This window comes from Drosophila yakuba, chromosome 3R (genome assembly GCF_016746365.2).
Source record: "Drosophila yakuba strain Tai18E2 chromosome 3R, Prin_Dyak_Tai18E2_2.1, whole genome shotgun sequence".
NCBI lineage: Eukaryota > Metazoa > Arthropoda > Insecta > Diptera > Drosophilidae > Drosophila > Drosophila yakuba.
In genome coordinates, this window is record NC_052530.2 from 25,688,659 (window position 1) to 25,716,656 (window position 27,998).

Sequence of the window (27,998 nt, forward strand, 5' to 3'; positions counted from 1 at the left end):
CTTTTATTTTAATTTGCGGTCAGCAGCCGTTGCCGTTGCCTAGCGAAAACCAATTAAGTGGGCTCTAAAGCTCGTATTTTCTAGCAGCGCGTCAAATTGAAAACCATGCGCGAAATTTAAACATTTTTTACCAATTTTTTTTTCCTTCTCTGGCTTGTCAGTGCTCGGCTTAAACTCAGCTCGCCTGGTCAGCTGGGTTTTTCATGGCCTCTGCTAACTCTGTCAAAATTTAATTAAAACCTTCAGCTCTTTTTAAGCCGCAGGGATGCACTCTTAACGCATAATTTGTCCACCAACTCGTGGAGCTACTGCACTACAAGTGGCTGATAAAAAAAAACAGTGCTTTTGCAGCTAAGCTGCAAAATATATCTGAGATAGCTTATATGCATTGCCAGAGTGTTGCATACTGCTTGGGGCAAGGTGTTTCTCTGCGACCATTTTTTTTTGGTGGCAATGCAGCTGCGGATGGCCTTTAAAAGATGAACTCGTGAGCCGAGTTGTGATACAAATAATATGATATTTGTAATTGTAAGCTCATGTTGTTTTAAAAAATAACAAGTGTCGTGCGTGACAGGATTTCTCTATACTTTAAGGACCTTTTCACGCTTCCACATCTAGTGGCAAAAGAAAAGAACAGAAGTACATTAATAGTGGCCGCCGCGGCGTAAAGCCTTTCAGCCATTTTTTTGTTCTATTCGCCCCGTTTGTTTTTAGACGCCCATAAAAGCGGCACTGAAAATGTTTTAAAAGTGTTTTTCCTTATGCAACACAGCGGCGACAAAGTGTTTGTGGCGTATACGTATATTTTTTCGTGCTCCTCCTGTTGACATTTAAAAAAAAAATGGCTGTCACAATGCATTTTCGCATTTTGCATTTCGCAAAAGAGCGAAGGAGATGGTGTGGTGGCAAGAGGTGGCAATAAAAAAGTAACAACAAGTGCCAAGTGTGGGTGTGTTAGTGGGTGTGTATGTTTGGTTGTGCGCCTGACAGTGAGTGTAAAGAGTTATGAACTCTTTGGGAAAAAGTGTTGAAAATTTAGAATTGTTGTACGCTCTTTTTGGCAATGTGCTGCACATTTATGAAAATAATTGCGGTTTTCATTTCCGCTTTTTATTTTTGTTGCCTTTGTCTATTTTCTACGGCAACCCTATATTTATTTAATGCAATTTATTTATATTTGTAGTTCGCTTTATGCTCAATTACACACAAAACCACAACAAAACAAAAGGGTTAAATGAAAACTGTGCTCATATTGAATAATATAATATTTAATGATATATAAATAACGAGGGGCTAAATGATTTTTTTTTGCTATTTACTCCCTATGCTGGCCGGATATTAATTTTACAATATGTAATGAATATTTACAAGTAGCGCACTGAAGGCAGAATTAATATTTATTTTTACCTACCTTGCTCAGAATTGTCCTTGTGGGTTGGAGAAAGGTTGAAGTGTTATCCTTGTATCCTGGCGACCACTACAGATGCAGCTGCAGCCGGTTGAACATTTTTAATGTATTTTTAAGTAATTTACTGCAAGAAAAAGCGTGAAAAATATGCAAATTAGCTGAGAGGTCGCAGACAAGAGGATGTGTGTAGGTGAAAGAGTAGGGCATCTTATTAGCATTCCAAATGACTGGTGTGGTGGGGCCATTTCTTCAGAGACTTTTCAACTTTTAGCCTGCTAGACAAGTGGCACACATACATGTGGGTGTGGGGGTGTGTGTCATTATGACACTAATTATGTCATACATACGCACAAGTGGCAAACAAGCCGTGTCCATGTGTGCCTTCAAGTGTGTGTTCGGTGTGCACACGACACGTGTGTGTGTGTGTGTCTGTGTATGTGTGTGTGTGAGCCACTTAAATTTCAACGCATACGTAATGCCTATTCATGAGCGATGTCGCCCACGTTGCAGCCGCTTAAGGGCGTGGCTGGATGTGTATGCTTAATTTAATTAAGCTGGCTGTTACTTAGAATTTGCAATGCAGCCATAACCGCAAACAATTTGCAAGTCAAGAGCGTATAATGCAGACAAGAGACGGCCAAAGGATTACGTTGACTGAGTGCTGCTGCAACTTGACATGAATCACTCGCAACGGGCAATGCAACTGGCATACGAAAAAAATACCCTTTGAAAAGAATATTCAAACTTTTACAATAATTTTATTCAATTTTATTCCATTTTATTCAGTTTGCTCTGTGCATTTCGAGCCAATCGAATAAAATGGAAAAAGCATTCTGGTTGGGCAATACGAAACAGTTTCAAGAAAATAATTAAGAACTAAGCCCAGATTGCAAATAAATGACAAAGTTCACCCGGGTCGAAATGGGAAAGGTCGTGTTCTGTAATTCGGTTATTTCCTGCCTGCCGTCTGCCATGTGAAAAAAGGCAGCAGGGCCACGGGGGGTATGGGGGTATAAACTTGGCAAATCTGCATATTTGAATATATTTCTGGGACTCAACCATAAATAAGGAAGCATCCTTTGTATTTCTTTGTTTATTTTATATGCATGGCCAGCTCCTGCTGACTAAATTCATCAGCTCATCTCCGCCTGTCTGTCGCATTCGTGTGTGTGTGTGTGCGTGTGTCTGTTATTTTGTTATTTTATTTTGAGGCCCAAAATTCTCTAATTGCTCGCCGCATACAAATTGCCAGTTATCTAAACTGACAACTTCTCAGGAATTTCTAATTCAATTGCCTTTTTCGGTTCCGGGGTTAAGGGATTCGAGCCCAAAATTGAATGAATACCAAATATGTGTGCTGTATTTTCTCAAATATTTATTTGACTTTCCATGCTCTTTGCTTCGGACTAATCTTTCGATTTTCTTCATCATTTTACATGGCATGTTTAGCACAGATTATCGAAACATTTTCTTCGCCACCTCAGCACCTTAGCCAATTTAAATTTCTTATGGATCGACAGCTGTTTCCACGAATTGAGCAGATGCACAGCAAAAACAGTCAATATATTTCATCGTTTCGTGAACTTATCCTAGTTTTGTATTTAACTAAAAGAGATTACTGTCACAAATGGCTAATACTCATGCTATTATTTTCTTTAAAGGAAATTTACAAGTTTTAATGCTGCTATAAACTATTTGTTTCTGTGTAGTCAAGTCTTTAAAACCCCATTATCCGTCCGATAAGTTTCTTAAATGGCTGCGATAAATGCAAGCAGTTTGTTATCTACTATCCGCTTGCACCGCGTTTATGGCAGCTATACGTATATCTGCTAATTTGCATAGGCTGAAAACCGCAATCCCTGACTGTTGCCACATAATGCTGCTGCATTCGTATTCATCCAAGCATGCGGTAACATGCATTCATGCCACCCCAAACTCCCCCATTTCGACCGTCTATCTGTCTGTCTGTCTGTCAGTCAGCTGTGTCTGGCTGCATTTTCATATTGAAAATCACTGAAGTGGCAGACCAGTTTCCCCTGCCTTCTCTCCTCCTTTCCACGTTTGTGTGGCAATTTCGGTTCTCTTACTCTTTACGAATGAAAGATTATAAAAAAAAGGAGGCGAGCGCATTTTAATTTTAATAGACATGGGCTGGGGAGCTCTAAAGCTCTAGCTTTTCAGTGCATGTTTGCATAATGAGGCCTGCTTAGGGCGGCCAGCTCTCAATGGATGTTAATAGAAGTGATGCTGCAGGCAGCATTTTTATTGCCCTGCCCTGCCATCTTTTTGTTAAATAATGAAATGTGCAAATGTGTTGCCAAGCTGCCACATTGCCAGGCGAACTGCGAACAACAAACATGTGCAGCATATATGTATATGTACATACATATCTCATGTGGATGCATGCGCCCTCCATTTTTACATAATTACATCGCAGCAGCTGCTGGAGCTCGCCTTTTGTTTTTTGTTTAGTTGCTAATTTATTTGTGTATGCATTTGGGTCTTTCATTCATGCAACTCTTCTTTTGTATGAGTTTTTCAGCAATTTGCAGCCTTTGTTTGGCACATTTTAGTATGTAGAATGTAGAATGCCGCCGAATGGTTGTGCATTTGTAATTACTTCAATTGCAATTTGCAACTCCCTCTGTATCTGTATCTTTTACAACACATGTTTCATGGGCATAATTCGCGCTCGACTGCACTTAACCAACCAGTCAGTCTGCTGTGCTGAGTTTGAAAAAGCCTTTTAAATGTGGCCGAAACGATTCTTGCCCTGCTTTGGTTTCCACAGCACTTTCTAAGCTTGCCTTTTACCAATTCTAGGCAACATGGTTAGCCGAAGTTCTTTATGCCGTTGCGGCTGTTTTTCCTTATTCTTTTTTTTTGTACCGTTTGTTGCGGCTTCGATTTCCCATTATGCTAAAGGTATGGTAAAAAAGAAAACTAGTTCTCGTGCAGTGGCTCCCTCGCATTGGGTCTTACTTTTTCTAATCACGTTTGCCCACCGCAGCCGGCGCATTGAACCAGGAAAGTAGATTTATGCTTTGTTCTAGCTGCTGACGTTCTAGGTGTTTTGAGTTGTGGTTGCTGTTGTGCAGCGTGTTAATTACCGTCTTCTACTTCTACTTCTTCGACGACTGGAAAGTCGATATGGCCATGTTTTTTGCCGCTTGCCGCTTGTTGGCCAAGAGGAAGCGAGTCGCACGCATTAACCACAACAAAGTTCTCTGGGAAGTTGCACGAGAATATGTGCTTCATTTTCCACACGCATAAATCATCTTTTATTAGCATTACCACACGATGGGTTTCTGTTCTCTGGGATTCGGATTTCACAAAAGCCAAAAAAAAAAAACAAAAAACGTGGTAAAAACTGAGTAAAAGCGGAGAATGTTTGACTTCATGCCGCTGGAATTTTATTCTTTATGCTTTGCATGTTCAACTCTAATTGAAATATATGACTGACCTCAAAAAACCGGAGCCCCGAATTGGATAGGCCATTTCTCACAGCACACAAAGGATCGTGCAGATATATAACCGTATGTATGTATGTATAGTAAAAAGTGTAGAATGTATACGAGTACATCACTCTCGACTGTATTACACTTGACCTTTGGCCAAATAAACTTATTCGTACAAAGGAAAGCAAACGAGAGAGCCTTGAAAAAAATTCGTGTTTTCTCTTAACCTACTTCCCGAAAACGAAAAAAATCACTCAGCCAACTGGGAAAAAAAAGAAAAACCTATCTGAAGGATAAAAAAAAATCTTTTCACTTTTGTTGTTCCGTTCTTCGTGTTCCTTTCCGTACCGTTTTTTTTTGTAATCAACAAAGTTCAACGCTGGCATATAAATATTTGCATGTCAGGGACCAGAAAGGAAGTTTACACAAGAGGAAGAGCGACGGGCACTTATTATTATATACGAGCATCTCAACAACAGCTTTAAATTAAAAGTGGCGGCAGCCTGCGAATCGGATGCTTTTCAGTAAGGTCCGCTACTGTGGGTTGTTGTGTCAGCTGCCGTTGTCTGGACTTCATTTTATGCGCTGACAATTTCTCATTATTAAAATTACAGCGCCCAGCCAACAGAAGGAAAAGAAATTGCACGATGGAAACTTGCAAACTCGATGGGGCGCCCTTCAAATACTCTTACAAAAATTGCACCCAAAAGAAAAACTTTAAATTTTATTTATACAGAAAAACAATGCTCTTTTATATTATATTAACTGCTGATTGAAAAGTGATTATGTTATGTCAACTGATCATATAATTTCATATAATAGGGAGTCAAGTATTTAAATGCAGTATAGGATAGCAACATCATATGCCCAAAATACTTTATCATTTCGAGAACGTTAATTCAGAATTTCATTTTATTCTGAGGTAGCCAATACATATCATGTACGATAAATACCTCTTTCAAGGAAGTTAAAAAGCCGAAAGAGAAAAAGAAATTCAGTTGTGTTAATGTGAAAATAATCACTCCACGCCGCGTTCTGATTTCACTTGCAGCTTTTGCAGCACTCATCCAATAGAGCGGATCGAATGGAATATATTCCATATATACATATATATTCCATATACTCCCATTCGATCCGCGGAGGTGTGCTCATTAGTGCCTTTAAGTATCTGGCAGATCCTTGCCCATCAGATGCCATTCGAAAATGGCGTTCAGTGTGCGTTCGTCTGTCAGCTTCGCGTCATTTCGTTGGCATATTTGTGTTGGCTACATAAATCAGCGGTCGCATGTCATTAACTTGCGATAAATCTGTCATAAACAATGCAACACATAAATTGCCGTCGATGCCAAGTGCGGAATGGGTTGGTAATGGGTTCCATCAGAGACGAGGCGGAGGCGTGGCACTCATCATCGGGCCAAACAATGTCGAAAATGCAAATCAGGATTGTACACTCTGTGGTGTCTCAGTGAGCGAGTGAGTGGGTGGTGTTGGGCGTTTTGTTTGCTGCTGTTTGCTGGCCGGGTGGTCTTGGCCAAAAGGAGGGTGGGTAGGGGGAAGGGGTAAAGGAACTTTTAGACGCTGTCGCGGAAGCAGCACAGCGGGCGACATTATGATGTTGACGAAACAAAGGCCCGTTTGTTGGCCTCAGTTTGTGCGTTAGCGGTCGATATGCGTTTGCGTGTTAGTTTTGTTGATATTAAAGCGGCTTAAAATTAATTTCACTGGATCACAAAAACATACATACATATAATCCCATTAGCAAAATTTTGTTGTGCAATCCTTTTTGTGAGTTTAATAACTTTATTTTTGTAGCTACACCATGGGTCTGTACTTAAATTCTCGAAAAATAAACGCAATGGCCATTGCACTTAACAAATTGCAACGCAGTTAAAATTACAAACTGCCAAGTATTTGGCAACAGCAAATGCAATTTCGTAACAAAAGTCTTTTGCGCCCAGCCAAAGGAGCATGGCTTTTAATGGGGGGCCATAAACATGCAAGGGTCAGCGAACAGAGGCGTTGGCAAAAAGGGGTCTTCTTTAAATCACACATCAAATGCTTCGTTTTGAGTTAAATATCAAAACTATCATTCAAAAAGTTCTCCAATATCTTGGAGCTACTAATGATGTCTAGACACTTTGGTCTCTCTACTTTTGAACCCCATTCTTTTGAGTAATCAACGCCCCTGTTTTCAGTTGGCCACACAAATCTGTGGAATGACGTGGGCTAAAATGCTTCAATTACAGAGAACTTGTGCTGGGCGTAAAACTTTGCGGTTTGTTGCTGTTGTTCTCGTTATTTGCTGCTGGCCGCCAGTCGCTGCATTGACATGTAAATGACCTTTAATTGATGGGCTCGAGTGGCTTGATTGAGTGCTAGCGTGGTGTCGAGCGGGGGGGTTAAGGGTGTCCCTCTGATAAGGGGATAAGGGGTTATGGGGTAAGGCGTCCAAAGAACTCGCACATGGTAATTTGCATTTTGAAAATGCCGCAACTTTTGTAACTTTATGTGGTGGCCTTTTCGCCATCGGCATCGCCATCGCCATCGCCTTCGAGCATGTCCTGTCCAATGTCCTTTCCCTTGATCCTTGGACCCTTCGCCTGCACGCCAGTTGGGCTGTTTGCCGTTTGCCTGGTTGTCTGTCAGTCTGGCTGGATGGTAAAATATTTATGTTGCTTCCACCCAACTGATTGCGGCGAAAAAGCGCAGCTCGGCGAAATGAGAATTTATCGCAAACACATAAAAAACGGCTACCCAAATACGAAGTATGTGTGAGTGTGTGTGTGTGTGTATGCACTCGTATGTGTGTGTTAATGGGTTTTTCGTGTCCATGTATTTGGGAGTACGGGGGAAATGGTCTTCCGTCTCTGTCGCGCGCCTGCACTTCCGCCGGAAGTTTGCATGTTCCTATATCATTCGCAAGAATCTGAAGCGCGCTTAAAAAAGCTGAAAGGCAAACGCAGTCACAGCCGCGTTGTTCTCACTCACTGTCCCTCTCTCTCTCACTCCCTCTGTCTCTGTCTTTTATTTTTTGCCCCCAAAAGGTTACCTCCATTATAGCTCTTTATTTATGATCCAGGTTAACACACACAGGGCCATGTGTGTGTGAGTTGCTAACGGTAATTGCGGTGTCCGCCATCGCTTGGCCCGCTGGCCCTCAAAGTCGATAACATGTCATTTGAGCGTCGCTAATGTCTTCATTTATTTTTAGCATGCCGCGCCTCGCTTCTCCGCCAGTGGAACTGCCGTCCATTTTGGCCTGGCCCAAACGAGCTGTTTGTTTAGATAAAAGTTTGCTTTCGGCATTCGGCTTTCGCCCCTCATCGCCATCATCTCTCGCCCAAGCGCCGTTTTCCTAGAGCTGCCCATTCCAGCCACTGCCCCCCAATCCGTGTGTGCCGGCCATAATTGGACACGAGTTCGGGGCTTGTTTACACATGCATTTTATAGACGCTTTTAACGTGCCAATTTTGTGGGGCTCTTGCAGCGTTTTAACCGATTCGGGGTTAATGTGCTAGTGGAAATCGCCCGAGTGGAGCGGGTCAATTTTCCCGAAACTCCAAGGCGCAACTTGATTAGGAAATGGCGAGAAAGTGGATGGGTAGATACACAGAGCAAAAATGTAATGCTTCATTTTGAAAGTTGCAATTGAATTTAAATTAGTTCTTACTATACAATACTTGTAACAAATATCTTTGCTTCGTGATAAACTCAGACTAATTCTTTAAAAATTAGTACTTTTCTACTTTAAGACATCATATTTGCCATGCTGAACAGCACCCAGCGCTAGATGTGAGTTCCAAGTTTTTGCCCAACTACGGACAATTGTCACGCACACAGAAATATGCTTGGGAAAGTGGCCAAAATGGAGGCACACGCAATGACCACGTCCGCAGTTGTTGGCAGTCGTCCGCTTTTGGGCAGCATAATGAAGAATGGCTTCTGAACGTTTTAATGCCACATAAGTCCTTTCGGCCACGCCGAAAACGGTCTTTTGACGGACGCAGCTCAAACTTGGCTAATTTCTCAATCAACGAATGGCGCTCTAATTGCGCATTAGGGTGTAAGAGGAGTGAGTGCTGGGGCACTTGATGGAGCTGGAAGCCATTTGAGAAGTAATCAAAAATCCCCATCAAAGTTGTGTGAGTTTGCCAAGTTTTGCTGCATATATACATATATCTATATATATATGTATATATAAATGGTCGCTGTATTTTTTGTTAGTAACCCAACCGCTTATGCAGGAATCCATAAAAAGTAACTCAACTCGCATGCAAATAAAGGATTGTGGGGGCCAGGACACAAGGAAAAGCGAAAAACGAAAGGACGAAAGAACTCGTGAATGGCACACAAGATGCGCCACCCCGAAAAACCCAGCAGGCAGTCACTTAACCCCTTGCGACAACTCCTTCTAGCTTTTTCCTCACTCAACTCCGCAAGCCGCAGTAATGACAGTTCAAAAGGGCAACAAAGTACTAAAAATAGTGGAAATTACCGCAGGATATTCAAATTTCCACATTTGCGGAGAGGTATGGAAAGCGAAAAGTACATATATGTACATACATACATATATATCTATGATTGTTTGAGTATGTGGGAGTGTGCTGCACATCGCATGCGATGGAAGTTGCGCCATTATAAACCTCGACTCCAAGTGAAGTAAGGAAAGTGGAGAAAAGTGCTTTCTGTATTGGCCAACAGTTCCTGGGATCTACAGACAGGACTCGGGCACTGCACCCGCCAGCCAGTGCTTCTTTCTTTTTTTTTTTTTTTGGCTCCTGGCATGTGGCAGCGATAAGAATCGAATCCTTTTTGCATTGCATGTTAACACATGCAAATTGAAATGTCTAAATCATGCACTCACACACTGGCAAACGGTGAACGGTGAAAAACGCGCTGGCGATGAACGCGAAAAACACGAACGAAGAATTTTCGAGGCGAGGGATATGCAGAAATATCTTGAATTGCATTTTAATTGCTACCCCAAAGCTTTGCCAGCACTTGAGTGGCTAAAGGAGTGTCCGATAACAATCGACTCTAATATATTTTGACGTGCTAGCAGCTCACATTAGAACGTAGGAGGATAGGGAAACAAAAAATTCTGAAGGGGGTTTAGAGTTCTTTAGTTGATTAAATTTAGATGCTTGTTCCCATTAGAAAAGGTAGCATTGTGAGGTCCATTATATGCAGCAGGAGTAATTTGGTAAATATTGTGGTTGAACCACTGGCAAAAACCCCCACCCACGCCACTGTCCACCGAGGCAATTGCTTAGGCAACATTTAGTGGCTTTTGTGGCTCACCAGCCATGTAAAACGCTGCGCGAATGAAATGAAATACTTGCGGTATCGGCCACACTAAAACCCTGTACTGAACCCACTCTCCACATCATCACTACACATTTTACAGCACACCCAAGCCATTCACTCCCCCGATGCAGGCATATAATTAATTATTGTCGCAACATCATTAATCAGACTATGCCAGGACATCGTTTATATCCACTCGCCCCGTCTCTGTCTTGTGCCGATTGTCTGTCCTTGTCTGTTCATGTCGTCCTTGTTTATTTATCTGCTGACGTCTCGCTCTGTGTGTAAGTGTCTGTGGCAGATTATGGTCACACTGCGAGTAAACCTCAAACAAGCACTTAAACGCATAGAGTGGGCCAAAAGCGGGCCAAAAGCGGGCCACAGCGCGTTAACCAACTGACTGATGACTGTCGTCATGTGCGTGCGACCTTCACCCACTGCCAACTACTCGACACCCCACCACCCATTTTTTTTCGGGGGGGAAATGAAAAATGATGTTTTTAATATGCAGGTCTGAATAAAAGTAGAAGTAACTGAGTGACAAGAACAGTGAGTAAAAGTGTCAAAGTGGCTAATGTCGTTTCAGGCATTTAGGATTCGGGATTGCAAGGATTAACAGGATTAACAAGTTAAGCGGCATTACGGCATTGTGCCGACTGGCACATTAATTTATTTACAGGCACATTAAGCACTGTCTATAGGTTAATTAAAATTATTGAAATTGCATGTCGCTCTTGAAGCACGGCGGCTGTGTGGTCATTATGAAAATTAATTGGTTGAAACCCAATTGAAAGCATTTGATAATAAATACTGAAAATATGCAAAAAGGGATTGTCCACATTATCGTTTTTATCATTATCATTATTATTATTTTCATTACTATTATTATTATGGCCATCTTTTTGAAGCGGCACTCCATTAATATAACGATAATGGCGACTCTGGCGTTGCTGCCTTTGTTGTTGATGATGATGATGTTGACAATGCCTCTGGATTCTGGTTTCTGGTTTCTCTGCTGCGCCACGCTGCGCTGCGGCTGTTTAACTCTGCACTTTGGCATTAAGTATTTAATTGCCGGCTGCATTTACCAATAATTTTACACAAAGGACTACGCGACACGGCCGATTAATTAAGAAGAATATGCATAGTCACGGACAAAAGGATACGCGCGCATGCCGGCGGTCACAAATACAAATATATAAAAATTAATGAAATGTTGTGTTTATACAAATGATAAAATATTTATTAATTCGTTTGCCGCGACACATGTCAACACCTGTTTCGCACGGCGGACGCAGGGGCGTGGTCCTTTTTGGACGCAGGGCGTAACTGTAATTGTTTCTCAACAGGCTGTCGCAGGACATGTACGTGACAGGCGAAGTGGAAATGGGGGAAAGTGGAGACCCCAGAGGTGGTAGGAAAAATCAATTTCCCTGCTGACCAAAGCCAGACATAAATATTTCATAAAATCAAAAATAAGTCTCGGAGCGCAGGGAACGAGATCAAGTGGTCGTGGAGAATGAAAGACAAACAATTTGCCGTACTGGGATATAAAAAAAAAACAAAAAAAAGAAAAGGGAACAAGGACCTCAACGAGAAGGTCCTGCATCCCTGGCAAAAGTTATTATTAAAATGATGAGCGGAGTAAAAACGGGGTGAACGCAGAGCGAGTGCGAGATGGCAATTGAAAATCAGCGCATAGTCAAACGAAATAAAAAGCCATAAAATCGGATTTCCAATATCGACAAACAGATAGATGGACAAGTCAGGCTGTGCACACACTTGATACGCAGGATGGTCTGCCGCAGACAGTCGCCGGACTCGTGGCTCCTGGTAGCCAGAAAGAAAGGAGCTTCCTTTTGCATTTTCCCTTGGAATTGCATTTCATTTTGAGTTGTTTATCGATGGAAATGCAGCGGCGGCGACGCCTTCGGCTCCATCCTTTGCCATCCTTTTTTCGCCGGCAATCGGAATATGGACCGTAAATCATTGAGAATTGCTTGGGCGCTGGCACGGTGGACCAACCCACAATATCCTCGAGTAATTTATGTGCGTGCGGGGTGGCGGAACTCGCCCGCCATAAGTGTAATAATAATAATGGCTTAATGATTATGTTTGTCATAAGCGGGCCCTGGCAGTCGGATTACGTTTTATGAAGTGCCGCAGGTCAGGCTTTGGGGAGCCACAGGATTTGTCAACACCCCTTTCAATCTGGCATGCTTGGGTTTCATAAAGAATGAATTTATGTGGCCTCGGGATCATTTGCAGAAAGTCCCCTTAGCCAACTCCCCACCCCCCCTTCATTTCCTGTATTTCGATCAATAATTTCTAGCAGGGGTGTACTATGGCGGCACTTGGGCTTCGGCTTGAATCTCTGGCCATTGCCTGATTTTATCCTGTTTATTTGCGTGCGGAAATGAACACATGAAGGCATACAAATAGCAAACATAGAAACGCAATTACGCCCACTTCCTGCGTGTGCTTGGGTGGTAGCCATAACTTGGTTTTTATGCCACCCTCACATTTGGGCTTAATAAATGCTTAACGCACTGCGCCGTGCCGATTGCTCGATCGACAAATCATCGGGTAAGAGGGAAAAAAGCCCATAAAAGAAATGTCATAATACATATTACAAATATAATAAAGTGCCCGAGGAACCGAGCACACGCATCGCTGGCAGAGTAAACAATTGTTTGCTGATGATGGCACCATCGTCCTCCTGCTCCTCCTCCTCCTAGTCCTCCTAGTCCTCCTACTTATTTTTCCCTAGCTGCGGCTGAAACAGCTTAGCAACGCAACTGACAATCACAACAGCTTAGAGGGCCAACTGCCACAGCCAGACGTTGCCTCGAGTGGCGGCTAAAACGATGCTTAAATATAAATGGGCGGGGAAAAAAAAGAAATATGCGGAATGCCAGCGCCCGCTGATGAGCTTTCCAGCGACAACGCGGCGTATGTGTGATGCGTATACGTAATTTGTTATCAACGCCACCGCTGGCTGCCAGATTCAGGATAATAATTTCAGCCTGCCGTCTGTTTAATATTTTTCGCGCCTAATGAAAAATACTGGGCGTCTGCTTTTGGGGTTCTATGAACTGTTAAACCTTCTTTCCCGAGGGCTTCGTATCATTTGTCACACACACACACATACACACACAGCCATACACACGCGATTATGCGACATTTCCTTTTTTATTAAGGCTTCCATTTATTTTTTGTGTACGTGAGCCTGGGTATCCTAATGCGTGGCCAGGATCTGTAGCTTTTAGCAGTTGGCTGGGTGCTGATAGCAGATAAGCATTTGATGAGCTTTAATGCCAAATTGGTATAAGGCAACATACGAAAGCAGCTTAAAATAATGCCAACCAATTAGCGCGTTTATCTGCTTAAATAACAATACCCATAAACTTGACGTGTTGACCATTTTGTGGAGTTCCGCTTATGAAAAACTATAAAACATAAAATATGCTTTATATATGAATACAAATTAAAGTTTCATTTGCATCAGCCATTCTAGTAACGCGCAACTTCTGCGAATTGCATTTCTGCGGTTTTACAAACTTTTGTTGCGCAACGCGTGAGGAAAAGTTATGCGTAAATAAAGGATATAAAATTCACATGCGACTCATGCGAATGAAAGCAAAAAACTTTTCCATCCACAGAGAAAAAATGTGGGATGCAAAAGAATTGAAAACGACGGTATGTAAAGCATTAATACAAGCCACTGTGAAATAAATATTCCCCGAAAAACTTTTGACATGCCGCCATGAATAAAATGTATTTGTTTTTAATACCCATCAGGCACAAAGAACGATATGCATGTAGTCGTGAGGGGGTTGCGGGGATTTCAGACTGATAGTCAGAGCAACCGAGTTGTACATGGCAGCAGCCACTTCTTATCTGCCTTTATTCAGTTTAAATGAATATCAAAGAGTGCTTTTACATCCATATACAGAAAGCGAGTACACAAGAATGATAAAAAAAGCATTTAACCGATATTTATATAATCAAGCATCGGTTATCCGTAAGGGAATATAAATCAAAGGCTCGTGTTGAATACAACTGGACAAAAATACATATATATTTTTGAAGTTCAAAGAGTATAAGATTTTCTGTGCGTCGGCTTTTCAATTTTGAGGGCAAACATAAAAATAATGGATCAGAAATAAGCTACGGCAAAAATCGAAGGCAATAAAATTCGAAAGAAACGTTTAAGATACATGCAAATACTGAGAGGTAATTCTGTTATTTTTCTTGTTTACACAACATGCAATTTTAGTTTTGCTCCAAGGCTATTACGAATCTCCTTGAAAGAATAGAAAACAAGTTAAAATTAAATTATTCAGCCTAGATCCCCATTTACATGAGCGAGTGGAATAGATACGAGAAATAATTCTAAATTATGTTGACATTTTAATTGAAAATTCCTTTTGAAATGCAAATAGAAAATCCAACGAGAGACCAAATTCAATTGCCAACCCAAAAGCAAATCCGCCCCCCATCCAAAAAATATCTAAGTCATGTGACCTGATGCTTGAGCATGGGCATGGGAATGGCGTATGTTTTTGAATAAATATGAAGTCGAGCTTGAAATTGAGCTGGCAAAATGGTAAAGAGAATATTGGGGGCGAGCAAGAGCCAAAAAAAGGTTGTACTTGTATGTAACGTAATAAGGCAGAATTAATAATTTAAAATATAAATTGCCACAAGAGCACATGAGATATTTTAACCACAAGCAATTTAAATATTAAATGAGAATGAGAAATGTACGTTAAGGCAGAACAGTTGGGGCAGTTGCATAGCCACCAGCAGCCGCAAAACTTGGAATCCGAAACCTTGAAATCCGTAACGCAACTTCCGTCTGTTTCGTCCGTTGCCGATGTTTGTGTAGCCATTTCCGCATCCTCATTCTCATTCTCATCCTCATTTCATTTTCTACACTGCTGCTGTTGCCTTCTTCTCTGTGTGTAAGTTGTGTCTGTGTATGAGCACGTCAAGTCAAATAAATTTAATAACGCATACACATACACATACGCATATGGCATAAAAACAAACCGACGTGTATGGAGTTACGCATACGCCACGTGGTGTGGTGTGGAGTGGAGTAGAGTGAAGTGGAGTTGAGGGGAGAGACGTTACGGCTGTGAGGACGTGGCCATGCCGCTAAGGATGCGCATCAGCGAACCGCAGTGGCGGCGTCTGATAACAATGCAAATTAACACGGCGTATGCGCAATGTTTGTTTGCCACAGCCGTGCGCTCCGCATTTTACCTTAAACCTTAGCATATTATTTTGCGCCGGTCTTCGTCCGAACGAACACGCTTTAAATTTCCGCAAAATACACACATACAAAATGTGCCGTATATGGCAGCGGTGTATATCTGGCTTGCATCGATTTTTACTGCCGTTTCGAGCCCAATTTTTTGTATTTTTGTGGACGGCCATTTTACGAGCCACTCACATGCCAGCTGACGCACACATAGTATATACATATACATATTACACATCATTTCGCCAGCGACGATGCGTAAATTATGCTCTAAAGACAAGAGAGGCAATTTGGGGAATTATCAGCGCAGCCATTAACTTCCGATAAGTGCCCGAAAAAATGTTTGAACAAATCGCTTTCTAAATGCCTGCTCAAGTCGAACTTTTAACGGCAAAGAAACATTGACAGCTTGATATCAAGAATCGTTTTCGGATATGATTCACTGAAGGCAAGTAAAGATAACGTGTACAAAAAATGTAAGCAAATGTAAAAGAATATTTAATGCTTTCAACTTTTATTTTTCAAATATGTGTAAGCATTCATAAAGCACTATTATATAACTCAGCTTAAAAATCTAGCATCTCGGTCTTGGATTTTTGTTTCATGCTAATGAGGCACTCTTCGTTTTTGCCATTATCAGCAAGCAATGGATTATTAATTAAAGAAGTGCCACTCAAAATGAACAATCTGCTGCAAAAGCTAAAACCCAAGTGAAACCAGAAGAGCCAACACTCATGAGCGCTGGTTTGGTGCTCGTTTATTAACTGCCATCCAGAGCCACACTCGAATTCGCTTGGTTTTTGCGGCTTGCCAGATCATTAATTTTTGGGGAGTGTCAAAAGCGAGAAGCGCGCATTGTATTACATCAAAGGCTCGGGTGGATATCGACTTTTAAGCCATACGGCTGCTGCGAGTCCCTGTGAATTGGAAAGCCATCAATTATGGCCCCCAAAACTCAATTCAATGTAATCCAGCCAGATGGCGCATCTTAATCGTGGCTCGTCGTCATCATCGTAGTCGTCTCAATTGCTAAATCATGGAGGCGAACTTCAGTTTGCCAACTGGATTGCTTAGTTATGCATGCACATATGTACATACATACATACGAGTATGTGTGTGTCATCATGAATATGCGAATATGTGATAGCGAGTTGCGCCAATCAACTGTGGCTCGAATACAAGCTAAATAAATCCCGTATCTGAAGCTGTGAATCCAGTGAGTCTACGGCAATTGTATGTGCAATTTGGTGCACAACAAGCGCAAACAATTGTGGGAAAGGTTATTCAAAAGTCATGCGACTACCGCCGTCTGGGAAAATGTAACGAAACCCCAAAGAGCCGAAACACAAACGAAAACAAGCAAGCGGCCAAAAGCCACGCTTTCACGTACCAAAGAGCTACAAATTTATTAGCGAGTTTTTGTTGCCACAACTCGATGTCGCATCCTTTCACTTTGCCAGTTGACCCCTCCTGACTTCTACATCCCCCGGCTGTCTGGTTTTCTGTGTCATAATCAATAATTAAAGCCGCCTGCGACTGATCAAGATAGACAAAGTGTTTGGTTTTTTGGATAATGGGCTGGGCAACCATAAATATGAAGCCATGTGCAATGTGTTTTTTTTTATGCGCAAGTGCAGATACTTTTGCAGATGCGGCTGCAGATAGAAACAGAGATACAATCTGTGAATCGTTCGTGTGTGCGGCCATATGTGGTGCAAATATTTCATTCATGACGCTTGTAAATCTTCTTTTGATTGCACTTAATACTTGTCACACAGCACGGTGCAAAAAAGAGATTGCTGCTAGCAAAGGCATTCCGCACACAGAAAATATACAGGAGCTGGGGCTTAGGATCCACCACACATTGGGAGCACAAAAAAAGCCAGCCAGCCACCCAGCCAGCAAGCAAACTAACAAGAAAAACTGCCAACGGTAGGAAGAAAATCATAATAATCCAACATGTTTGCATTCAAATTGAGAATTTCTCATATGCTCCACCTGAATGGGAACACGTATATTGCTTTGAATGTGTGTGCGTTACTCTGCCTGCGCGCTTGTGTGCGTGCTTGTGCACAGAGAGAAAAAGAATGAGAATTATAATAAATTACCTAATGTTAAGGCAGCCAGCAAATACTTAAGGTGCTTTCATTCGAGATCATTTTTAAACTTGTATTTATTAACTTGAGTAATTGAGAACTTTTAATCAGAAGTAAACATGAAATATGAGTAAGTACAACAACGTTTTTCCATCTGTAAGTGAGTAAGTATTTCTATCTCTGCTGGGAAATCTCATTTCATTTGTGCACCATGCAAACAGCCTTCTCACACACGAAGGTACAGGCACAAGGCTGTCGTATTCGCCTTTCAGCTCTGCCAGTTAAAAATCATGTTTTCAATGCGCAAGATTTTGGCTATCAGCAAAAACACGGCCGCAGGATACAGATCCGGATCCTTGATGCCCGGAATGAGAGACACCTTTTACCGCAATTTATCGTTCGCTGAATCTTAAATCCCCTTTATCACACACTCGCACATGCAAACAGTTGGACGAGGAAATGTGTTTGCCATCACAGTCGCTGTGCGTTGGTATGGCGATTCAAGGCATTATCCTTGGCGGCCTCGCGTTGTAAAACCAGAATTATGCTTTTTTATTGAATGTGAAAGAAGCATAGAGGACGCTCGGTGAAAAAAAAAACAAACAAACAAGTCAAGGTGCGCGAAATATGCACACCATATAGATTTTAATCTCGGAATTTATTTTTGCCTCGTTTGAAGGGGCATGGTAAAAATGTGAGCATGGAGTTTACCCAGTGACTGGGGCACAAAAGAATGCAGGAATCCGAGAGTAAAAGTCCATCTCCGTTTTCTTGGTTATCAGGGAAAATCTTGAAAACTTATTACCAGATACTTGTAGGGTCTCTTGCAGCTAATAAAAGCGAACTTCTCGTTCTGTGTCAGCTGTCTGCCAACTTATTCGCTTGTCCTTCCAGCCGCAGAGTGTCACAAAAAAAAAAAAGCATAAAAAAAAGTGCCAAGACGTCGTGAAGGACTCTCATCCCCTCATTCTTGTAATATTCAAAGTGTCCTGTTAACGGTTTTCAAGAGAAACTTTTCAAATCTACAAATTGGTTTCGCCTCTAACCGCAAGAAAAAGATTGCCGAGCCTTTCTGACTTGCGCTGACAAATCTCTTGCCCCAAGAACGCACATACGCACCATGGCAAATTTCACGCCAGGGCCAAAGGCAAAGTCAAGTCAAGTCAACTGTGGGAAAAAGAAAAGTACCAAGAAAGTTGAGAGAGAACGAGAGAGAGAGGGTACTCGAAATTGGGAAAGGGACCAAGGCAAAGGAAGGCGAAATCAAGTATAACACAGGCAAAACGTGGGGCTAACAACGCTAATACCCCTGGAAAATCCCAGCGAACAGCGGGCTAAACTTTCACAATCTCCAGATCCTTCGGCTCTACCCATTCCTTGTTCGATCCCACTCCACTCCACTCTACTCCACACCACTGCCATTCACTTCCATTCACTGCCATCCATTCTCGACCCTTTGCGACAAACAAATCCAGACCAACAACTTTTGCGAAAAACTTTATGCATTTCACTGCTGATGATGAAAACAAGGGCCACACAGCGCAAAAACAAAAAAAAACAAAAAAAAAACCGTGAAGAGCCAAGAAGGGAGAAACAAACGTAATTCCCGCATTTTCTTGATTTTAAATTTACGAACGGCACCAGCAGAAAATACTTGTAAGAAAACGGTTTGCTCCAAGGAGCCAGGACACATGTCCATCCCATCCGCCCGAGGCTGATGCAGAGGGATTCAGGACTTGGGACTCGGGATGCGGATGCGGATGGCGATGGCGATGGAGCGATAACTTTTTGATGTTTTATGGCTGTCAAGTTGTTCTGTCGCCATGTCAAAATTTTATTATAAATTCGCACACCCCCCGTCTTTTGTGGGCCTTCTCTGAGATGCCCGCATCTCCTCTGTGGCAATGCCGCTTGCTTAGTTCGCAGCCAGCGTCATTGATTTGCATAAAAACGTTAACAAATATTTTCCATTTTATTATGGCAAGTGGGACCCCAAAAAAAAAAATGATAACAAAGCGCGGGCCAAGCGGCAAAGAACCGACAGACAGCGGTGAAATTCAATATGTTTTGTCTTCATTTTTTGCTTCTCGGCGGTAAAAAGGATGCAGATGAGCCTGCTGACTGACAGCAAAGTCTCGAATGAGGAGTATCCTTTGGAAAATAATCAAATTCTAAATTAAATATCCTATGAACTGAATTCATTAAATTAATATAACTGAAAATAAAATTGTATAAGGTTTTGCCTTCGCGTTAGTAAATTGCTCACTGAAGCAAACCTATATTTATTTTAGAATATTTAATACTATCGATTGAACAAAGTTTGAACAAAGTAACCAACAAATGTACATTGTACACACACACACACACACACAGAGAGTGCCCGTAGGAAATCGGAAAGAATAATAAAAAGTTATACTTAAAAAATAAAACCTGCAGCTGTGTTACCCCTTAAACGTAAACTCCAACAGCAAGTTTCAGGACCCGGGGTCCTGGAACAAGGGTATTCATACATCAAAAACTGAAGCTGCCTTTGGGGCGCAAAAACAAGACAAACAAGTCGCTTTCGGTTTTTATTGTTGTTGCTGGGCTGCTGCCGCTTGGTAAATATTAAAAATACATGTAAAATTCAATTTCTTGGCCTGGGTATGGGTATGGGTGTGTGCTTATGTTTGTTGACTCGCGGCTGCTTGTCGCAAATAAAATCTACATGAAAAGCAAAAAGGAAAGGACTCCGAGGGGTCCTCAATCCCTGCGTCCCGCATCCTACGTCCTGTGTCCTTTGACACTTTTGCTCCAGCGAGCTCAATATAAATAAATAAAATTCTTTGCGGCTGTTTTGCGGTGTTGTCGGCTGGCACCAAAACCGCTGCTGGGAAATTAATTGAAAATGCTTTCGCTTTAAATAAATTTTCAAGCCAGATCGACCTCCCCCTACCCCCTATCACGAAAAAAAAGGAATCGAGGAGAAAAGTAAAAGCAATTTCAATTATACGAAGAAGTCATTGCAAAAAAAAAAGTAAGCGAAAGGCGCAATAATAAGACACAAAATCAATGACTGTGTTTGATTGAATCAAATGTGTGCCGTTGTGTGCTGCAATTAAGGCGATCTAAGGATAAATAAGCCGGAGTGAAAAAGGGCCAGTCTGGAGCAGTCTCCAAATCAGTTGCCCCTGGGAAAGTCGGCTCTCATGCATTCCTGTCACGATTTTCGATTTGCTTTGCTTTTGAAGATGTCGTCTTTGAGATGCTGTGAGTAGGTACGTACATATATATATATTATATATATTTGTATGTACTTATTTACAATCAACTGCGCTAAATTGGGCTAAAACTTTTTAAAATGCCATACATCTTCGGCTCGACTCGACTCGTCGCAATTCGATTTTGAACGAAAAATCCTGGGAAACAAACGCTTAATTTAATTTATTTTGCGCAATTTTCCAATGCTGTGCTGTGCTGGCTCAGCACGAACGGCTGCTCATTAATTTTGTTTTATTTCATTTTATTGGCGCATCAATCGACAGAAGGGGCGCGCGCTCGAGAATCCCAATTTGAGACTCCACTGAAAGTCAGCACTTTTTTTTTCGGTTATTCGGCGCTATTTAGTGTTAAATTTTATGCAATTCACGTTTCACGTTTTCCATGTTTCCCGCTCGAATGGGCCGTCCGAAAATGCGCGCCCATTGCTCATTATCGTTGTCATCATCTGGGAAAATCTTTTCATTTTCCGTGCGCGCCCCTGCGCCTAGATGATAATTGAAATTGAACAATTCTAATCGATATTCTGTTGAGGCGTGAAATTTCCGTATTGCCTCTGTATCTTCATGAAAATCCCCTTAACTTGGCTTATCTGCTTATCTGGCAGCCGCAACAACACAAAAAGCGCTTCCAGCTCCATGAAAGAAATGAATGTCAGAGGAAGTTTTTAGCTCGACGTTACTTAAATGCCCGGCAAACATTTGAATGTAGTGCGCTTGAGGCAAACATTCAGATGTTAATTCGCAACATCCAGAGCCTGCCACCCATATGTACAATCGACTGAGTGCCCAGGGGGACTTAGATGGCGTATTTAAATAATACTTGAAAAGCTTTTTAAATATTCATTTATATATTTATGCACTTATCCTGCGGCCAAAGCCTGCCAGCATGCCAGCCATGCCCCCTGGATGACAGGTCGAATTTGTGTGGGAAAGTTTTGTGTTCACACAGATTCATGACCAGCTTATGCTTGGGTTCTCATAAATAGAGCGATTTGCAGACAATTGAAATGCGATAAACAAAGAAAATTCCATTCGTTTGAACAGGCAGGAAACGAAGCAACTTCAAAATAAATCCTTGGATACTCACACTCAAAGGAGGGGCAAATAAAGAATGGACCCAATTTTGGATATTTAAAGCTTCTCACTGCCTCTGCTTACCTGCAAATAAAACAGAAAAAAAAGAAAGAATATAATGTACTGGATTAGAGCAAACTCGGTTGATGGATTGTGCGAATGCATTTGCCAGGGACAGCTCAAATTGCCAAGTTTACCCACAGGACCCACATAATTGATCAATATTTAGCATGGCAGCGCGTCAGTGTCGACAGGCAAAGTGGCAGACATGCAAACAGGTCATCAGGGTGACTTGGGCGGGCTGACACGGATAAGACCGATTGGGGGATAGGCCAAAGCCCCAGAACCCCAGAACCCCAGGACCCCAGGACCCCAGGACTCCAGGACCCCAAAGAACCCCGAGTTTAAGGGGCATTTGCCTGGGTAAACTATTTCGCATAATTGGTTGCCGCTTCTAATTGCTTTCTGACAAAATATCTCTCTCTCTCTATATATCTGTGTGTATGTATGTGTTTAGAACTCAAACAGCGAATTCGTCATTATCTTTTAATTAATTTTCTCGACCAAACGATGAAAGTTTTCTCTAGAGCTTCATTTTCTTTTGCCAGCCTTCTGTTTTTTTCGTTTTCGTTTTGGTTTTTTGCTTTTTGTTTTGTTTTTTGTTTGGTCCTGTTTTCATGACAAACACACAGCCATAGGACAGCAATAAGCATTGCTTTATTTATCTTGTGTCTGCATTTAGTTTTGGCCTCTGACAGTTTTCATGAAAACAGAATTTTCCTTTTCATTTTGGCTGCTTGGCAAAATAATTACAAAACGAAACGAAACGCTGCCACAGCGCTGCTGCTGCTGATGTCGACATGAAAAGTCTTATTTGTCAAATGGCTCAGGGCCCAAAATTGGACTCGTCTGTTTGCCAGTGGCGATGGCGATGGCGGCGAAAGAAGAAATCACATCCATCCCACTCCTCCTTCGGCTTAAGCGGCTTACGTGGAAATCTCAGCTGTAAGGCACTGATGGGCCAGATTCCCACGCTAGGTTCCCTCCTCGATTAACATAATCGAGGTAGATCCGATCCATCAGTAAATTGGTCGGCCACAGAATCGCATTAGGTTCAAGTGGGCCCCCTCAATTTCCATCTCCCACTTTATCGCGCTAACTAAATTATTGGAAAATGCATTCCTCGCGAGTTTTTCACGGCGCATGCGCAGCCGCATCAAAGGTGTTGCCACAACGCGGCAATCACGACGTAAACAACCGAAGAAGACCCCGTTATGTGTGAGTAAGCCACAGTCATTTCCTAATGGCATTTGCTTAAGCCTGGCTCAAAGTACAGTGCGTTTCGGGGTTATAGGTGTTCTGGAGAAGTATGTATTCTGGAGAATGTTTAGTGTATATATTTGAATGCAATTTATAAGACGGAAACCATTATGATTTCATGTCTTAAAGTTCATGATGAATATATTTTTGTTTTTACACGTTTATGAAACAACAATAAATCAGCATTCTCCACTGACTTTTATTTATTTATTTATTGCAAATAATATTTGTACTTTCTCCGTCTTGATTACCTCACCATGAGACCGCATTATTTGCGTTTACGCTACGCTATTTTTGTGTAAAGTAACTTGCTGTGAGGCTCCACTTGCCTTAACAGCGCGTGACGCACTGTATGGTGTCTTGTAATACATTTTCGAGTTTCAATTTGGGGTCTTGACTTTAGCTTCGCATATTTGTGTGACGGCGGCGTCTCTCAGACTTACTTGTCAGTTTTAATAACTCGCCTGTTGCGAGGCAGATAGGCGTACCATCATCATCATGGGCGGGAGCCATAGAAGTTACGATTTTAAGCTGCAGGTTCGTTAAACTTTCTGTGCTGACTGGGCCATAAATTAGGCATGCATGTGTGTTATACACTGGGAATATCAATAATGTTCTGTGGTCCTTCTTTAGGTTTATGGGCCATTAAAAAGTATGACTATGGTTATGCCTCTGGACAGCGGGCGTTCAGACACTTGTGATATAATCTACTGGCTGGCTCGTTCATAATTAATGCGCAGTGTCCTAATAATAACAGTAATTAATGTGTACTACTGGAATGTTAGATTCGGCATCTGAAATCAATATTAAATAGGGGCCCCTTGTGAAGGTCTGCCCACGCGACTCGATTAAAAATTAAGCACTCCCCAAGCTGTCCCACAAAACAGATTTTTACCATACAAAAGGGGGGAGAGAGAGTGAGTGGGAAAGACCCTAAAGATAGCGGTGGACAAGGAAAGAATCAAAATCAATTTTATGTTTATGACACTCTGTTTTTTACGACCTCTTATGTGGATCCACACAGCGGGCAGCTTAAAACATGCAAGAGCTCAGATTTGGCTTCGTGTCTGAGTTTTGTGGGTTTTTTTTTCTTTTTTAGTTCTGATTGCGGTGGGTTCGGTTCGTCACTGGCCGATTATCATTGACTTTCATCTAAAAGTTGGCCTCGATTTATACATACATATATGTTACGGATGTATATGTCGTATTCCCATTCGTTTGTGTCCAGGGCCAGGGTCCACAAAAAAAAAAAAAAAAAACTGTCATATGTTGATTTTAATGGCGTCAATCTGTGCAAACAGTCGGACATTTCGCTCCTGTCTGGCCCATTTGCCCATTTGCCCCATCTGGGCACCGTCTCTGTTTGCATTTATAATTTGTTTGTGTATTGATTTACATGTACCCGGGCCATCAGTCTTGCTCCGATTTTGCTGGATGAAGTGAATTGTTTATAGAGCCTGCATAAAAATTGCAGACATACCGATACCATGCCACGCCATTTGCCCCTCTGTCTGCAACATATTGACACATTTCAGTCCGCGACTGATTGCTATATAATTCCGACTGTCCCCACCAATTGCAGTTTCGACATGGACGTGGATACGGATACGGATTGGGTGTGTGTGGGTGTGTGTGGGTGTTGTGCGTGGCGGGAGTCTCATTAGGAATGCAAATGTTAGTCCTTGTCCGCCCTTAATGTGCTATTAAATTTTCAAGAGATATGCCATTGATGTAAATTCGAGGGGCTGGCTCCTGACATTTTCGGTTATTGGGGATCATGTCAAGGCAATGGGGTGTATTTGTGTGTGTGCTCAAACATTTTCCCAGGCTGAATGGCCGCCCGGATATCAATCATTAACGTTGGTAGCAGTCAGTCGTCGGTGCAGAAGTACCTTTAATTGCAGACCATCCACGCAAAGTGTTGAGTGTTGACCCTTGGGAGTGGTGTTATCGTGGCATCTTGGCCATCTAAGTATATTTTGGGCTTATCAGCTACTTAAATCTTGAGACGTTTACAAGGGTACTACGTAGGGTGCTCGGCGAGGCATGATGACTCGATCGCCTTTTACTGGCACCTACAACAAACGTGTCTTCCTGTTCTTGTTGTTGCGTGGGCATTTCTTATCATTGAATGCCCATCAATGGAAAAGCGTAGGTTTTTCCATTTACCCAATCCCATTATCTTTCACTTTGGGTTTCGTGTTCCATTCTTAAAGCTAAATCAAGCGTTGGACATTCACCATTTGAGGTATTTTTAATATCTGACCCAAATTGTTGCTGACTTACTGTCCTACTTGCCTTTGCCCGCTTTTCTGAGCATTAAAATTAGCTTAAATTTTAATTATAGCCAAGTGCCCATTTGGGCTCCCTGGCCCACTAATGAAGTTCAAATATTCTTACCATTTTTTATATTTATTTTTTTTTTTGGGCCAAACTCCAGATCAAAACCTGAGCCAGAACATTTTATGCTAATGACAAATGCTTTTATCTCGGCCAGAACAAAGCGGGGCAAAAAGAAAAGGCGGATGAAAAACGGAAAATTATAAGCAAAATTTGTTGGCAACCTGCTGCTGATGCCGCTGTCTCTGCTGTTGCTGTTGCCGTTGCTGTTGCTTTTCCTTTTGCCAGCTGGGTGGCAGGAGTTTTTCCACCCCACGCTGACCCTAATCATTGTGCCGGACTGACCCGCCAAGTTGGTGAAAAGCTGCAGATCGGGGACCGTGAAAATTACACCGCCTTTCCCCTGCCGCCGCAATGAGGTTACGAATATTACATGCCAGGTGGGTGTTTTTTGGGTGACTAAATTTATGCATTTTTTCTATGCGGCTTTAATTAAATTTCTCCTTTTCGGTATGTTTATTTTTTGGAATTTTTTCTCGTTCCGTTTTCTGTGGCCGCTAATTTCCACGTTTAGGCGCGTCTAATGTTTCCCCACGCTGTGGTCGTGTTTCTTTATTCAAATGAGAAAATATGTGGCTGTGTCACAGGTGAGGAGTAAAGCCTAATTGGCCCTGCCACGGGGTTTATTATATCAACATTTACTCGGCTTCATTTGGTATGTCTCATTCACATTCTGGCGCCATCTGTTTGATTATGGAAATCGATTAGCCAACTCTATCTAATGAACTAGACCAGAGCACAGGACACGGATCAGAGAACATGTCGCCATCAAAAACTGCACGAAGGAAAACTCCTGCACGCAGGTAGGAAAAAAAAAAACCATAAAGGCCACAAGAGCGGGGACAAACAATAGAGAGATAACCCAAAGATAGACAGACAGTGGAGAATTAATGAGATTTTTCGTTTGTGCAGCTGATGAAGGCATTAGGGTGAAAGCAAGTGCAACGACTTCATTTCCCTCCACCAAAAGAATGTCGCAGTGGGGAACTTATGGTTCTTCCTTCACTCACGAGTTTTATGGTCAGCTGAAGCAATAAAATTGGAATTAGTTAATTGAATGCAACGCAATAAGCCCGCTGACTGGCCAAGCAGGTCTATCTCATTTCAATCTGATTGGAGAGTAAAAAACCTCACACGTTGAAGGGACACCGAAAGAAATCGGATGTAGGAATAGCTGATAACTATAGTCTGGCTATGATGATATTACATTTATTTGATTAATCTATTTATAAGACATATTGTTATCGTGTAAAGCAAACGTGCACTTATAAGAAAATATTATATAATTAAATTGCAATACTGTTATCATTTTAATAACAGATATTTCCGTGTAGCCGTCTCCCATTTACGTCACCGATCTGGTTTGACTTTGGGCTTAACCGCCCGCCGATCTGAGATCGGGAGAGTAAGACATATGGTGGATCGATCGTAACGCTCTTTTCAGCTTAGGAAGCTGACTCATCCCGCTGAGCGGACCAACTGCCAGTCATAGAAACGCTGAAAGCCGACGTGCTAATTATCAACACAAGTCGCCAATAACGAAGAGTGAAATAGCAGAAAGCTAAAAAACACTTGGCAGATGTAAAAACCAAAGCGGCGGAGTCAGCTTTGAATATTGTTATCAACCGAGTGGACACAAACGCCCTCAAAAAATGAGAGGAAAGCAAAAAAAAATCAAACGACTAAAAAAGCGAGTACAATGAATCTTAAATGAGTTTCCCATTGTCAGGCAGTGCAGAAATATTTATGTATGACAATTCATTTTGGGCAACTTTTACCGCCCGCAGTTGAACTAGTGGCGGTTTGGCCATAACAATAACGGAGCCACAATTACAGCTACTTTCTAACGTGGCCAAGACCAAAGACCCAAGCGGAGCATCTCGAACGTGTGCAGTTTGCCGTTTTCCACTTCATTTTTTCTTTCGGCTCTTTGTTTTTTTTTTTTTTGGCAGAAGTTAAGTAGACTGTTAAATGACTTCCGCAGTTTTACCTTCACAGACGAAGACTCACATTTTTTTTTCAGTTTGCCGCCATTGTTATAGCCGCTTTGAAAGCTTCTGTGCCTTTGATCTGGGCCACAGAGGAAAAATCTTAACCCAAATCCAGGTTACAATTATTTGGAAAACCCGCAGGCGAAAGGAGCTCAATAGCAGGAGGTTTACTATTGGGAAAAGTACCACCAATATTTATATGTATTGCAAAATTGTAAAATTATTGTTAAAACATTGTTCTTGAACTCAAGCAGCAAGAATGTGCTGGGCGATAATCCTTGAACTTTTGATAATCTCGGGGTTTTGCTTATATACAGAGGTAGTGCTTAAAGGCTATCAGCTAAGATGAGATGGACGCACAAAGGAAAACCCAGAAAAGACGAAATGAATTAAAAGCAGGCGGGTCATAGGGTCA

The 27,998-nt window shown here is 41.9% G+C and overlaps 1 protein-coding gene across 1 annotated transcript in view; it reads right to left on the bottom strand.

Annotated features, from left to right (window-relative positions):
- The window catches only part of LOC6538352 (protein toll), a 44,139-nt gene that overhangs the window by 14,470 nt on the left and 1,671 nt on the right, over positions 1–27,998 (bottom strand). Inside the window, exon 2 of the mRNA XM_002098841.3 lies at positions 1,412–1,532. The gene's annotated coding sequence lies outside the window, so the exon portion shown is untranslated. The remainder of the gene's footprint in view (positions 1–1,411; positions 1,533–27,998) is intronic.